This window comes from Stenella coeruleoalba, assembly GCF_951394435.1.
Source record: "Stenella coeruleoalba genome assembly, contig: scaffold_62, whole genome shotgun sequence".
NCBI classification, from domain to species: Eukaryota; Metazoa; Chordata; class Mammalia; order Artiodactyla; family Delphinidae; genus Stenella; species Stenella coeruleoalba.
This window is the reverse complement of record NW_027646189.1, coordinates 632,859-647,356: the sequence shown is the minus strand read 5'-3', so window position 1 is coordinate 647,356 and position 14,498 is coordinate 632,859. Positions and strand designations below refer to the sequence as shown.

Sequence of the window (14,498 nt, the reverse complement as noted above, 5' to 3'; positions counted from 1 at the left end):
GAAAGGAGCTCAGGGGCACTGTAATTCACAAACCTGCAGAGTTATAAATGACAGCTATCGTCCAAAAATAGACTGAAGTAAGGCTGCCAAGAGGACTTGAAAGCAGGGCAGAATTGCAGGAAACCGATTTCAGGAGGTAGACTGGAATTGCATTGAAAGCATAGGAAAAGAGGCAGAACGTCCACAATGATGCACTTGGCCAAAAAGGGCGTATGCGTTTTTTCCTGAATATATTCAGGAAAAAACGCATACGCCCTTTTTGGCCAACCAAGCAAGCTTGCAAAGGAAATCTGCACTACAATGAAGTCTCACTTCTCCCCGGTCAAAAGGGCCATCTGAAAAAAGTGTAAAATCCAGAAAGGCAGGACAGGCCATGGAGAACTGGGAGCCTTGTTATGCTGATGGGCGGGATGTAAATTGCCAACAGACACTCGGGAGAAGTGTATGGTGTTTCCTGAAACATCTAAAAAACAAAGCAACAGAACCTAGGGCACTTCCACTTATGGTCCTATAGCTTAGGGAAATTAAAATCAAAAAGACACAGCCACCCCAAAGTTTGGAACGGCTCTGTTTACAAGAACCTCGTTTACAGTACAAGTTCAACATCGCAGAAAGTGAAAAATGGATAAAGAAGTTGTGGTATTTACTTACAAAGCAATATCACTCAGCAATGAAATCTGTGTCATCAGGCCCTTAGCAGCACAATGAGTGGATTCAGGTATGATGATTCTAACTGAAATAAGTCACACAGAAAAAGAAACATCATAAGATATCAGTAATACACGGAATGTAAACTTGGCTACACAGGAACTGAATTACAGAACAGAACAGGGTCTCAAATTTAGAAAACCAACTTATGCTTGCTTAAGGGTAAAGGTGAGTTGGGGTGCTGCATAAAACCAGAGATTGAAATGAGCACAGATAAAGTTCCTTAAGCCAAATATGGAATAGACAAGAGCTACTCCTTGCTCAACGAAATGGACTCACCACCCCATATTAAACGCCTAAGAATGTTCCTGACTATTGAGTATCTTAAAACCTATGGATTGCTATGTCTCCGAAAGAGAATCAAGCATGTGTACAGGGGCATAAACGCAGCAGTGATAGGATTGGAGAGGTTCGTGAGCAAATGAAGACCCTTTGAAGTCATATTGCATGGTACCCATTCCACGGGTTTCAACTACCCAGGTTTAAGGTATTCTTCCTTCAGCTAAAACATGCATGTGGAACCAAGAGTATGATCATCCGTGTGAACGGGAGACGTGTTCAAATATGTCTCAGTTTTCGTACCCTGGTACTCGGGTGCAACATTCCAGACGCTTTACTAACACTCTCCCGACTTGGAGAGTCAGCGCCTTTAACCTCCTGTTTGGCCCAGTTTGCAATTTCTGCGGAAGATGAACAGGAATAGCGAGAACCAATGAGAGACTAGCTGGAGGTGTCTGGACGGGCTAATTTAACTCTCATTTCCCACCAGGAAGAGGAAATAACCAAAGGCTCAGCATGCCGTGCCGGAACCAGATAAGGGCCTGAAGCCATCCTGCGGTGTTGCGGCCAGCTCACAAGAAAGCGAGTTGAAGAAAGGAGCTCAGGGGCACTGTAATTCACAAACCTGCAGAGTTAGAAATGACAGCTATCGTCCAAAAATATACTGAAGTAAGGCTGCCAAGAGGACTTGAATGCGGGGCATAATTGCAGGAAACCGATTTCAGGAGGTAGACTGGAATTGCATTGAAAGCATAGGAAAAGAGGCAGAACGTCCACAATGATGCACTTGGCCAAAAAGGGCGTATGCGTTTTTTCCTGAATATATTCAGGAAAAAACGCATACGCCCTTTTTGGCCAACCAAGCAAACATGCAAAGGAAATCTGCACTACAATGAAGTCTCACTTCCCTCTGGTCAAAAGGGCCATCTGAAAAAAGTGTAAAATCCAGAAAGGCAGGACAGGCCATGGAGAACTGGGAGCCTTGTTATGCTGATGGGCGGGATGTAAATTGCCAACAGACACTCGGGAGAAGTGTATGGTGTTTCCTGAAACATCTAAAAAACAAAGCAACAGAGCCTAGGGCACTTCCACTTATGGTCCTATAGCTTAGGGAAATTATAATCAAAAAGACACAGCCACCCCAAAGTTTGGGACGCCTCCGTTTACAAGAACCTCGTTAACCATACAAGTTCAATATCACAGAAAGTGAAAAATGGATAAAGAACTTGTGGTACTTACGTACAATGCAGTATCACTCAGCAATGAAATCTATGTCATCAGGCCTGTAGCAGCATAATGAGTGGATTCAGGTACGATGATTCTAACTGAAATAAGTCACACAGAAAAAGAAACATCATAAAATATCACTAATACACGAAATGTAAACTTGGCTACACAGGAACTGCATTCCAAAACAGAACAGGGTCTCAAATTTAGAAAACCAACTTATGCTTGCTTAAGGGGAAAGGTGAGTTGGGGTGCTGCATAAAACCAGAGATTGAAATGAGCACAGATAAAGTTCCTTAAGCCAAATATGGAATAGACAAGAGCTACTCCTTGCTCAACGAAATGGACTCAACACCGCATATTAAACGCCTAAGAATGTACCTGACTAGTAAGTATCTTAAAACCTATGGATTGCTATGTCTCCGAAAGAGAATCAAGCATGTGTACAGGGGCATAAACGCAGCAGTGATAGGATTGGAGAGGTTCGGTGAGCAAATGAAGACCCTTTGAAGTCATATTGCATGGTACCCATTCCACGGGTTTCAACTACCCAGGTTTTAGGTATTCTTCCTTCAGCTAAAACATGCATGGGGAACCCAAGTATGATCAACCATGTGAAAAGGAGACGTGTTCAAATATGTCTCAGTTTTCGTACCCTGGTACTCGGGTGCAAATTTCCAGACGCTTTACTAACACTCTCCCCACTTGGAGAGTCAGCACCTTTAACCTCCTGTTTGGCCCAGTTTGCAATTTCTGCGGAAGATGAACAGGAATAGCGAGAACCAATGAGAGACTAGCTGGAGGTGTCTGGACGGGCAAATTTAACTCTCATTTCCCACCAGGAAGAGGAATTAACCAAAGGCTCAGCGTGCCGTGCCGGAACCAGATTAGGGCCTGAAGCCATCCTGCGGTGTTGCGGCCAGGTCACAAGAAAGCGAGTTGAAGAAAGGAGCTCAGGGGCACTGTAATTCACAAACCTGCAGAGTTATAAATGACAGCTATCGTCCAAAAATAGACTGAAGTAAGGCTGCCAAGAGGACTTGAAAGCGGGGCAGAATTGCAGGAAACCGATTTCAGGAGGTAGACTGGAATTGCATTGAAAGCATAGGAAAAGAGGCAGAACGTCCACAATGATGCACTTGGCCAAAAAGGGCGTTTGCGTTTTATCCTGAATATATTCAGGAGAAAACGCATACGCCCTTTTTGGCCAACTAAGCAAGCTTGCAAAGGAAATCTGCACTACAATGAAGTCTCACTTCTCCCCGGTCAAAAGGGCCATCTGAAAAAAGTGTAAAATCCAGAAAGGCAGGACAGGCCATGGAGAACTGGGAGCCTTGTTATGCTGATGGGCGGGATGTAAATTGCCAACAGACACTCGGGAGAAGTGTATGGTGTTTCCTGAAACATCTAAAAAACAAAGCAACAGAGCCTAGGGCACTTCCACTTATGGTCCTATAGCTTAGGGAAATTAAAATCAAAAAGACACAGCCACCCCAAAGTTTGGGACTCCTCCGTTTACAAGAACCTCGTTTACCGTACAAGTTCAATATCACAGAAAGTGAAAAATGGATAAAGAACTTGTGGTACTTACGTACAATGCAGTATCACTCAGCAATGAAATCTATGTCATCAGGACCGTAGCAGCATAATGAGTGGATTCAGGTACGATGATTCTAACTGAAATAAGTCACACAGAAAAAGAAACATCATAAGATATCACTAATACACGGAATGTAAACTTGGCTACACAGGAACTGCATTCCAAAACAGAACAGGGTCTCAAATTTAGAAAACCAACTTATGCTTGCTTAAGGGGAAAGGTGAGTTGGGGTGCTGCATAAAACCAGAGATTGAAATGAGCACAGATAAAGTTCCTTAAGCCAAATATGGAATAGACAAGAGCTACTCCTTGCTCAACGAAATGGACTCAACACCGCATATTAAACGCCTAAGAATGTACCTGACTAGTAAGTATCTTAAAACCTATGGATTGCTATGTCTCCGAAGGGGAATCAAGCATGTGTACAGGGGCATAAACGCAGCAGTGATAGGATTGGAGAGGTTCGGTGAGCAAATGAAGACCCTTTGAAGTCATATTGCATGGTACCCATTCCACGGGTTTCAACTACCCAGGTTTTAGGTATTCTTCCTTCAGCTAAAACATGCATGTGGAACCGAGTATGATCAACCATGTGATCGGGAGACGTGTTCAAATATGTCTCAGTTTTCGTACCCTGGTACTCGGGTGCAACATTCCAGACGCTTTACTAACACTCTCCCCACTTGGAGAGTAAGCACCTTTAACCTCCTGTTTGGCCCAGTTTGCAATTTCTGCGGAAGATGAACAGGAATAGCGAGAACCAATGAGAGACTAGCTGGAGGTGTCTGGACGGGCAAATTTAACTCTCATTTCCCACCAGGAAGAGGAATTAACCAAAGGCTCAGCATGCCGGGCCGGAACCAGATTAGGGCCTGAAGCCATCCTGCGGTGTTGCGGCCAGCTCACAAGAAAGCGAGTTGAAGAAAGGAGCTCAGGGGCACTGTAATTCACAAACCTGCAGAGTTATAAATGACAGCTATCGTCCAAAAATAGACTGAAGTAAGGCTGCCAAGAGGACTTGAAAGCGGGGCAGAATTGCAGGAAACCGATTTCAGGAGGTAGACTGGAATTGCATTGAAAGCATAGGAAAAGAGGCAGAACGTCCACAATGATGCACTTGGCCAAAAAGGGCGTATGCGTTTTTTCCTGAATATATTCAGGAAAAAACGCATACGCCCTTTTTGGCCAACCAAGCAAGCTTGCAAAGGAAATCTGCACTAAAATGAAGTCTCACTTCCCCCCGGTCAAAAGGGCCATCTGAAAAAAGTGTAAAATCCAGAAAGGCAGGACAGGCCATGGAGAACTGGGAGCCTTGTTATGCTGATGGGCGGGATGTAAATTGCCAACAGACACTCGGGAGAAGTGTATGGTGTTTCCTGAAACATCTAAAAAACAAAGCAACAGAGCCTAGGGCACTTCCACTTATGGTCCTATAGCTTAGGGAAATTAAAATCAAAAAGACACAGCCACCCCAAAGTTTGGGATGCCTCCGTTTACAAGAACCCCGTTTACCGTACAAGTTCAATATCACAGAAAGTGAAAAATGGATAAAGAACTTGTGGTACTTACGTACAATGCAGTATCACTCAGCAATGAAATCTATGTCATCAGGCCCGTAGCAGCATAATGAGTGGATTCAGGTACGATGATTCTAACTGAAATAAGTCACACAGAAAAAGAAACATCATAAGATATCACTAATACACGGAATGTAAACTTGGCTACACAGGAACTGCATTCCAAAACAGAACAGGGTCTCAAATTTAGAAAACCAACTTATGCTTGCTTAAGGGGAAAGGTGAGTTGGGGTGCTGCATAAAACCAGAGATTGAAATGAGCACAGATAAAGTTCCTTAAGCCAAATATGGAATAGACAAGAGCTACTCCTTGCTCAACGAAATGGACTCAAAACCCCATATTAAACGCCTAAGAATGTACCTGACTAGTAAGTATCTTAAAACCTATGGATTGCTATGTCTCCAAAAGAGAATCAAGCGTGTGTACAGGGGCATAAACGCAGCAGTGATAGGATTGGAGAGGTTCGGTGAGCAAATGAAGACCCTTTGAAGTAATATTGCATGGTACCCATTACACGGGTCTCAACTCTCCAGGTTTAAGGTATTCTTCCTTCAGCTAAAACATGCATGTGGAACCTAGAGTATGATCAACCATGTGAACGGGAGACGTGTTCAAATATGTCTCAGTTTTCCTCCCCTGGTACTCGGGTGCAACATTCCAGACACTTTACTAACACTCTCCCGACTTGGAGAGTCAGTCCCTTTAACCTCTTGTTTGGCCCAGTTTGCAATTTCTGCGGAAGATGAACAGGAATAGCGAGAACCAATGAGAGGCTAGCTGGAGGTGTCTGGACGGGCAAATTTAACTCTCATTTCCCACCAGGAAGAGGAATTAACCAACAGCTCAGCATGCCGGGCCGGAACAAGATTAGGGCCTGAAGCCATCCTGCGGTGTTGCGGCCAGGTCACAAGAAAGCGAGTTGAAGAAAGGAGCTCAGGGGCACTGTAATTCACAAACCTGCAGAGTTATAAATGACAGCTATCGTCCAAAAATAGACTGAAGTAAGGCTGCCAAGAGGACTTGAAAGCGGGGCAGAATTGCAGGAAACCGATTTCAGGAGGTAGACTGGAATTGCATTGAAAGCATAGGAAAAGAGGCAGAACGTCCACAATGATGCACTTGGCCAAAAAGGGCGTATGCGTTTTTTCCTGAATATATTCAGGAAAAAACCCATACGCCCTTTTTGGCCAACCAAGCAAGCTTGCAAAGGAAATCTGCACTACAATGAAGTCTCACTTCCCCCCGGTCAAAAGGGCCATCTGAAAAAAGTGTAAAATCCAGAAAGGCAGGACAGGCCATGGAGAACTGGGAGCCTTGTTATGCTGATGGGCGGGATGTAAATTGCCAACAACCACTCGGGAGAAGTGTATGGTGTTTCCTGAAACATCTAAAAAACAAAGCAACAGAACCTAGGGCACTTCCACTTATGGTCCTATAGCTTAGGGAAATTAAAATCAAAAAGACACAGCCACCCCAAAGTTTGGAACGGCTCTGTTTACAAGAACCTCGTTTACAGTACAAGTTCAACATCGCAGAAAGTGAAAAATGGATAAAGAACTTGTGGTACTTACGTACAATGCAGTATCACTCAGCAATGAAATCTATGTCATCAGGCCCGTAGCAGCATAATGAGTGGATTCAGGTACGATGATTCTAACTGAAATAAGTCACACAGAAAAAGAAACATCAAAAGATATCACTAATACACGGAATGTAAACTTGGCTACACAGGAACTGCATTCCAAAACAGAACAGGGTCTCAAATTTAGAAAACCAACTTATGCTTGCTTAAGGGGAAAGGTGAGTTGGGGTGCTGCATAAAAGCAGAGATTGAAATGAGCACAGATAAAGTTCCTTAAGCCAAATATGGAATAGACAAGAGCTACTCCTTGCTCAACGAAATGGACTCAAAACCCCATATTAAACGCCTAAGAATGTACCTGACTAGTAAGTATCTTAAAACCTATGGATTGCTATGTCTCCAAAAGAGAATCAAGCGTGTGTACAGGGGCATAAACGCAGCAGTGATAGGATTGGAGAGATTCGGTGAGCAAATGAAGACCCTTTGAAGTCATATTGCATGGTACCCATTACACGGGTCTCAACTCTCCAGGTTTAAGGTATTCTTCCTTCAGCTAAAACATGCATGTGGAACCCAGAGTATGATCAACCATGTGAACGGGAGACGTGTTCAAATATGTCTCAGTTTTCCTCCCCTGGTACTCGGGTGCAAAATTCCAGACGCTTTACTAACACTCTCCTGACTTGGAGAGTCAGTCCCTTTAACCTCCTGTTTGGCCCAGTTTGCAATTTCTGCGGAAGATGAACAGGAATAGCGAGAACCAATGAGAGACTAGCTGGAGGTGTCTGGACGGGCAAATTTAACTCTCATTTCCCACCAGGAAGAGGAATTAACCAAAGGCTCAGCGTGCCGTGCCGGAACCAGATTAGAGCCTGAAGCCATCCTGCGGTGTTGCGGCCAGGTCACAAGAAAGCGAGTTGAAGAAAGGAGCTCAGGGGCACTGTAATTCACAAACCTGCAGAGTTATAAATGACAGCTATCGTCCAAAAATAGACTGAAGTAAGGCTGCCAAGAGGACTTGAAAGCGGGGCAGAATTGCAGGAAACCGATTTCAGGAGGTAGACTGGAATTGCATTGAAAGCATAGGAAAAGAGGCAGAACGTCCACAATGATGCACTTGGCCAAAAAGGGCGTATGCGTTTTTTCCTGAATATATTCAGGAAAAAACGCATACGCCCTTTTTGGCCAACCAAGCAAGCTTGCAAAGGAAATCTGCACTACAATGAAGTCTCACTTCCCCCCGGTCAAAAGGGCCATCTGAAAAAAGTGTAAAATCCAGAAAGGCAGGACAGGCCATGGAGAACTGGGAGCCTTGTTATGCTGATGGGCGGGATGTAAATTGCCAACAGACACTCGGGAGAAGTGTATGGTGTTTCCTGAAACATCTAAAAAACAAAGCAACAGAGCCTAGGGCACTTCCACTTATGGTCCTATAGCTTAGGGAAATTAAAATCAAAAAGACACAGCCACCCCAAAGTTTGGGATGCCTCCGTTTACAAGAACCCCGTTTACCGTACAAGTTCAATATCACAGAAAGTGAAAAATGGATAAAGAACTTGTGGTACTTACGTACAATGCAGTATCACTCAGCAATGAAATCTATGTCATCAGGCCCGTAGCAGCATAATGAGTGGATTCAGGTACGATGATTCTAACTGAAATAAGTCACACAGAAAAAGAAACATCATAAGATATCACTAATACACGGAATGTAAACTTGGCTACACAGGAACTGCATTCCAAAACAGAACAGGGTCTCAAATTTAGAAAACCAACTTATGCTTGCTTAAGGGGAAAGGTGAGTTGGGGTGCTGCATAAAACCAGAGATTGAAATGAGCACAGATAAAGTTCCTTAAGCCAAATATGGAATAGACAAGAGCTACTCCTTGCTCAACGAAATGGACTCAAAACCCCATATTAAACGCCTAAGAATGTACCTGACTAGTAAGTATCTTAAAACCTATGGATTGCTATGTCTCCAAAAGAGAATCAAGCGTGTGTACAGGGGCATAAACGCAGCAGTGATAGGGTTGGAGAGGTTCGGTGAGCAAATGAAGACCCTTTGAAGTAATATTGCATGGTACCCATTACACGGGTCTCAACTCTCCAGGTTTAAGGTATTCTTCCTTCAGCTAAAACATGCATGTGGAACCTAGAGTATGATCAACCATGTGAACGGGAGACGTGTTCAAATATGTCTCAGTTTTCCTCCCCTGGTACTCGGGTGCAACATTCCAGACACTTTACTAACACTCTCCCCACTTGGAGAGTCAGTCCCTTTAACCTCTTGTTTGGCCCAGTTTGCAATTTCTGCGGAAGATGAACAGGAATAGCGAGAACCAATGAGAGACTAGCTGGAGGTGTCTGGACGGGCAAATTTAACTCTCATTTCCCACCAGGAAGAGGAATTAACCAACAGCTCAGCATGCCGGGCCGGAACAAGATTAGGGCCTGAAGCCATCCTGCGGTGTTGCGGCCAGGTCACAAGAAAGCGAGTTGAAGAAAGGAGCTCAGGGGCACTGTAATTCACAAACCTGCAGAGTTATAAATGACAGCTATCGTCCAAAAATAGACTGAAGTAAGGCTGCCAAGAGGACTTGAAAGCGGGGCAGAATTGCAGGAAACCGATTTCAGAAGGTAGACTGGAATTGCATTGAGAGCATAGGAAAAGAGGCAGAACGTCCACAATGATGCACTTGGCCAAAAAGGGCGTATGCGTTTTTTCCTGAATATATTCAGGAAAAAACGCATACGCCCTTTTTGGCCAACCAAGCAAGCTTGCAAAGGAAATCTGCACTACAATGAAGTCTCACTTCCTCCCGGTCAAAAGGGCCATCTGAAAAAAGTGTAAAATCCAGAAAGGCAGGAAAGGCCATGGAGAACTGGGAGCCTTGTTATGCTGATGGGCGGGATGTAAATTGCCAACAGACACTGGGGAGAAGTGTACGGTGTTTACTGAAACATCTATACAACAAAGCAACAGAGCCTAGGGCACTTCCACTTATGGTCCTATAGCTTAGGGAATTTAAAATCTAAAAGACACAGCCACCCCAAAGTTTGGAACGGCTCTGTTTACAAGAACCTCGTTTACCATACAAGTTCAATATCACAGAAAGTGAAAAATGGATAAAGAACTTGTGGTACTTACGTACAATGCAGTATCACTCAGCAATGAAATCTATGTCATTAGGCCCGTAGCAGTATAATGAATGGATTCAGGTACGATGATTCTAACTGAAATAAGTCACACAAAAAAAGAAACATCATAAGATATCACTAATACACGGAATGTAAACTTGGCTACACAGGAACTGAATTCCAAAACAGAACAGGGTCTCAAATTTAGAAAACAAACTTATGCTTGCTTAAGGGGAAAGGTGAGATGGGGTGCTGCATAAAACCAGAGATTGAAATGAGCACAGATAAAGTTCCTTAAGCCAAATATGGAATAGACAAAAGCTACTCCTTGCTCAACGAAATGGACTCAACACCCCATATAAAACGCCTAGGAATGTACCTGACTAGTAAGTATCTTAAAACCTATGGATTGCTAGGTCTCCAAAAGAGAATCAAGCGTGTGAACAGGGGCATAAATGCAGCAGTGATAGGATTGGAGAGGTTCGGTGAGCAAATGAAGACCCTTTGAAGTCATATTGCATGGTACCCATTCCACGAGTCTCAACTCTGCAGGTTTAAGGTATTCTTCCTTCAGCTAAAACATGCATGTGGAACCCAGAGTATGATCAACCATGTGAACGGGAGACGTGTGCAAATATGTCTCAGTTTTCCTCCCCTGGTACTCGGGTGCAACATTCCAGATGCTTTACTAACACTCTCCCCACTTGGAGAGTCAGCGCCTTTAACCTCCTGTTTGGCCCAGTTTGCAATTTCTGCGGAAGATGAACAGGAATAGCGAGAACCAATGAGAGACTAGCTGGAGGTGTCTGGACGGGCAAATTTAACTCTCATTTCCCACCAGGAAGGAGAAATAACCAAAGGCTCAGCATGCCATGCGGGAACCAGTTTAGGGCCTGAAGCAATATTGCGGTGTTGCGGCCAGCTCAAAAGAAAGCGAGTTGAAGAAAGGATCTCAGGGGCACTGTAATTCACAAACCTGCAGAGTTATAAATGACAGCTATCGTCCAAAAATATACTGAAGTAAGGCTGCCAAGAGGACTTGAAAGCGGGGCAGAATTGCAGGAAACCGATTTCAGGAGGTAGACTGGAATTGCATTGAAAGCATAGGAAAGGAGGCAGAACGTCCACAATGATGCACTTGGCCAACAAGGGCGTATGCGTTTTTTCCTGAATATATTCAGGAAAAAACGCATACGCCCTTTTTGGCCAACCAAGCAAGCTTGAAAAGGAAATCTGCACTACAATGAAGTCTCACAACCCCCGGTCAAAAGGGGTCTCTGAAAAAAGTGTAAAATCCAGAAAGGCAGGACAGGCCATGGAGAACTGGGAGCCTTGTTATGCTGAAGGGCGGGATGTAAATTGCCAACAGACACTCGGGAGAAGTGTATGGTGTTTCCTGAAACATCTAAAAAACAAAGCAACAGAGCCTAGGGCACTTCCACTTACGGTCCTATAGCTTAGGGAAATTAAAATCAAAAACACAGCCACCCCAAAGTTTGGGACGGCTCTGTTTACAAGAACCTCGTTTACAGTACAAGTTCAACATCACAGAAAGTGAAAAATGGATAAAGAACTTGTGGTATTTACTTACAAAGCAATATCACTCAGCAACGAAATCTATGTCATCAGGAGCTTAGCAGCACAATGAGTGGATTCAGGTATGATGATTCTAACTGAAATAAGTCACACAGAAAAAGAAACATCATAAGATATCCGTAATACACGGAATGTAAACTTGGCTACACAGGAACTGAATTACAGAACAGAACAGGGTCTCTAATTTAGAAAAGCAACTTATGCTTGCTTAAGGGGAAAGGTGAGTTGGGGTGCTGCATAAAACCAGAGATTGAAATGAGCACAGATAAAGTTCCTTAAGCCAAATATGGAATAGACAAGAGCTACTCCTTGCTCAACGAAATGGACTCAACACCCCAAATAAAACGCCTAGGAATGTACCTGACTAGTAAGTATCTTAAAACCTATGGATTACTATGTCTCCAAAAGAGAATCTAGCGTGTGTACAGGGGCATAAACGCAGCAGTGATAGGATTGGAGAGGTTCGGTGAGCAAATGAAGACCCTTTGAAGTCATACTGCATGGTACCCATTCCACGGGTTTCAACTACCCAGGTTTAAGGTATTCTTCCTTCAGCTAAAACATGCATGTGGAACCCAGAGTATGATCAACCGTGTGAACGGGAGACGTGTTCAAATATGTCTCAGTTTTCCTCCCCTGGTTCTCGGGTGCAACATTCCAGATGCTTTACTAACACTCTCCCCACTTGGAGAGTCAGTCCCTTTAACCTCCTGTTTCGCCCAGTTTGCAATTTCTGCGGAAGATGAACAGGAATAGGGAGAACCAATGAGAGACTAGCTGGAGGTGTCTGGACGGGCAAATTTAACTCTCATTTCCCACCAGGAAGAGGAAATAACCAAAGGCTCAGCGTGCCGTGCCGGAACCAGATTAGGGCCTGAAGCCATCCTGCGGTGTTGCGGCCAGCTCACAAGAAAGCGAGTTGAAGAAAGGAGCTCAGGGGCACTGTAATTCACAAAACTGCAGTGTTATAAATGACAGCTATCGTACAAAAATATACTGAAGTAAGGCTGCCAAGAGGACTTGAAAGCGGGGCAGAATTGCAGGAAACCGATTTCAGGAGGTAGACTGGAATTGCATTGAAAGCATAGGAAAAGAGGCAGAACGTCCACAATGATGCACTTGGCCAAAAAGGGCGTATGCGTTTTTTCCTGAATATATTCAGGAAAAAACGCATACGCCCTTTTTGGCCAACCAAGCAAGCTTGCAAAGGAAATCTGCACTACAATGAAGTCTCACTTCCCCCCGGTGAAAAGGGCCATGTGAAAAAAGTGTAAAATCCAGAAAGGCAGGACAGGCCATGGAGAACTGGGAGCCTTGTTATGCTGATGGGCGGGATGTAAATTGCCAACAGACACTCGGGAGAAGTGTATGGTGTTTCCTGAAACATCTAAAAAACAAAGCAACAGAGCCTAGGGCACTTCCACTTATGGTCCTATAGCTTAGGGAAATTAAAATCAAAAAGACACAGCCACCCCAAAGTTTGGAACGGCTCTGTTTACAAGAACCTCGCTTACAGTACAAGTTCAATATCACAGAAAGTGAAAAATGGATAAAGAACTTGTGGTACTTACGTAAAATGCAGTATCACTCAACAATGAAATCTATATCATCAGGCCCGTAGCAGCATAATGCGTGGATTCAGGTATGATGATTCTAACTGAAATAAGTCACACAGAAAAAGAAACATCATAAGATATCACTAATACATGGAATGTAAACTTGGCTACACAGGAACTGAAATACAGAACAGAAGAGGGTCTGAAATTTAGAAAACCAACTTATGCTTGCTTAAGGGGAAAGGTGAGTTGGGGTGCTGCATAAAACCAGAGATTGAAATGAGCACAGATAAAGTTCCTTAAGCCTAATATGGAATAGACAAGAGCAACTCCTTGCTCAACGAAATGGACTCAACACCGCATATTAAACGCCTAAGAATGTACCTGACTAGTAAGTATCTTAAAACCTATGGATTGCTATGTCTCCGAAAGAGAATCAAGCATGTGTACAGGGGCATAAACGCAGCAGTGATAGGATTGGAGAGGTTCGGTGAGCAAATGAAGACCCTTTGAAGTCATATTGCATGGTACCCATTCCACGGGTTTCAACTACCCAGGTTTAAGGTATTCTTCCTTCAGCTAAAACATGCATGTGGAACCTAGAGTATGATCAACCGTGTGATCGGGAGACGTGTTCAAATATGTCTCAGTTTTCGTACCCTGGTACTCGGGTGCAACATTCCAGAAGCTTTACTAACACTCTCCCCACTTGGAGAGTCAGCGCCTTTAACCTCCTGTTTGGCCCAGTTTGCAATTTCTGCGGAAGATGAACAGGAATAGTGAGAACCAATGAGAGACTAGCTGGAGGTGTCTGGACGGGCAAATTTAACTCTCATTTCCCACCAGGAAGAGGAAATAACCAAAGGCTCAGCGTGCCGTGCCAGAACCAGATTAGGGCCTGAAGCCATCCTGCGGTGTTGCGGCCAGCTCACAAGAAACGAGTTGAAGAAAGGAGCTCAGGGGCACTGTAATTCACAAACCTGCAGAGTTATAAATGACAGCTATCGTCCAAAAATATACTGAAGTAAGGCTGCCAAGAGGACTTGAAAGCGGGGCAGAATTGCAGGAAACTGATGTCAGGAGGTAGACTGGAATTGCATTGAAAGCATAGGAAAAGAGGCAGAACGTCCACAATGATGCACTTGGCCAAAAAGGGCGTATGCGTTTTTTCCTGAATATATTCAGGAAAAAACGCATACGCCCTTTTTGGCCAACCAAGCAAGCTTGCAAAGG

General features: G+C 44.0%; 1 long non-coding RNA gene across 28 annotated transcripts in view; it reads right to left on the bottom strand.

Moving 5' to 3' along the window:
• The window catches only part of LOC307181269, a 1,277,915-nt gene that overhangs the window by 689,030 nt on the left and 574,387 nt on the right, over nucleotides 1–14,498 (bottom strand). Inside the window, exon 1 of one of the 28 annotated variants that reach the window (XR_013826269.1) lies at nucleotides 13,281–13,359. The exons of the other annotated variants lie outside the window; for them this stretch is intronic. This is a non-coding gene — a long non-coding RNA (uncharacterized lncRNA). Of the gene's footprint in view, nucleotides 1–13,280; nucleotides 13,360–14,498 lie in introns of those variants that run through there. 28 annotated transcript variants of the gene reach the window in all.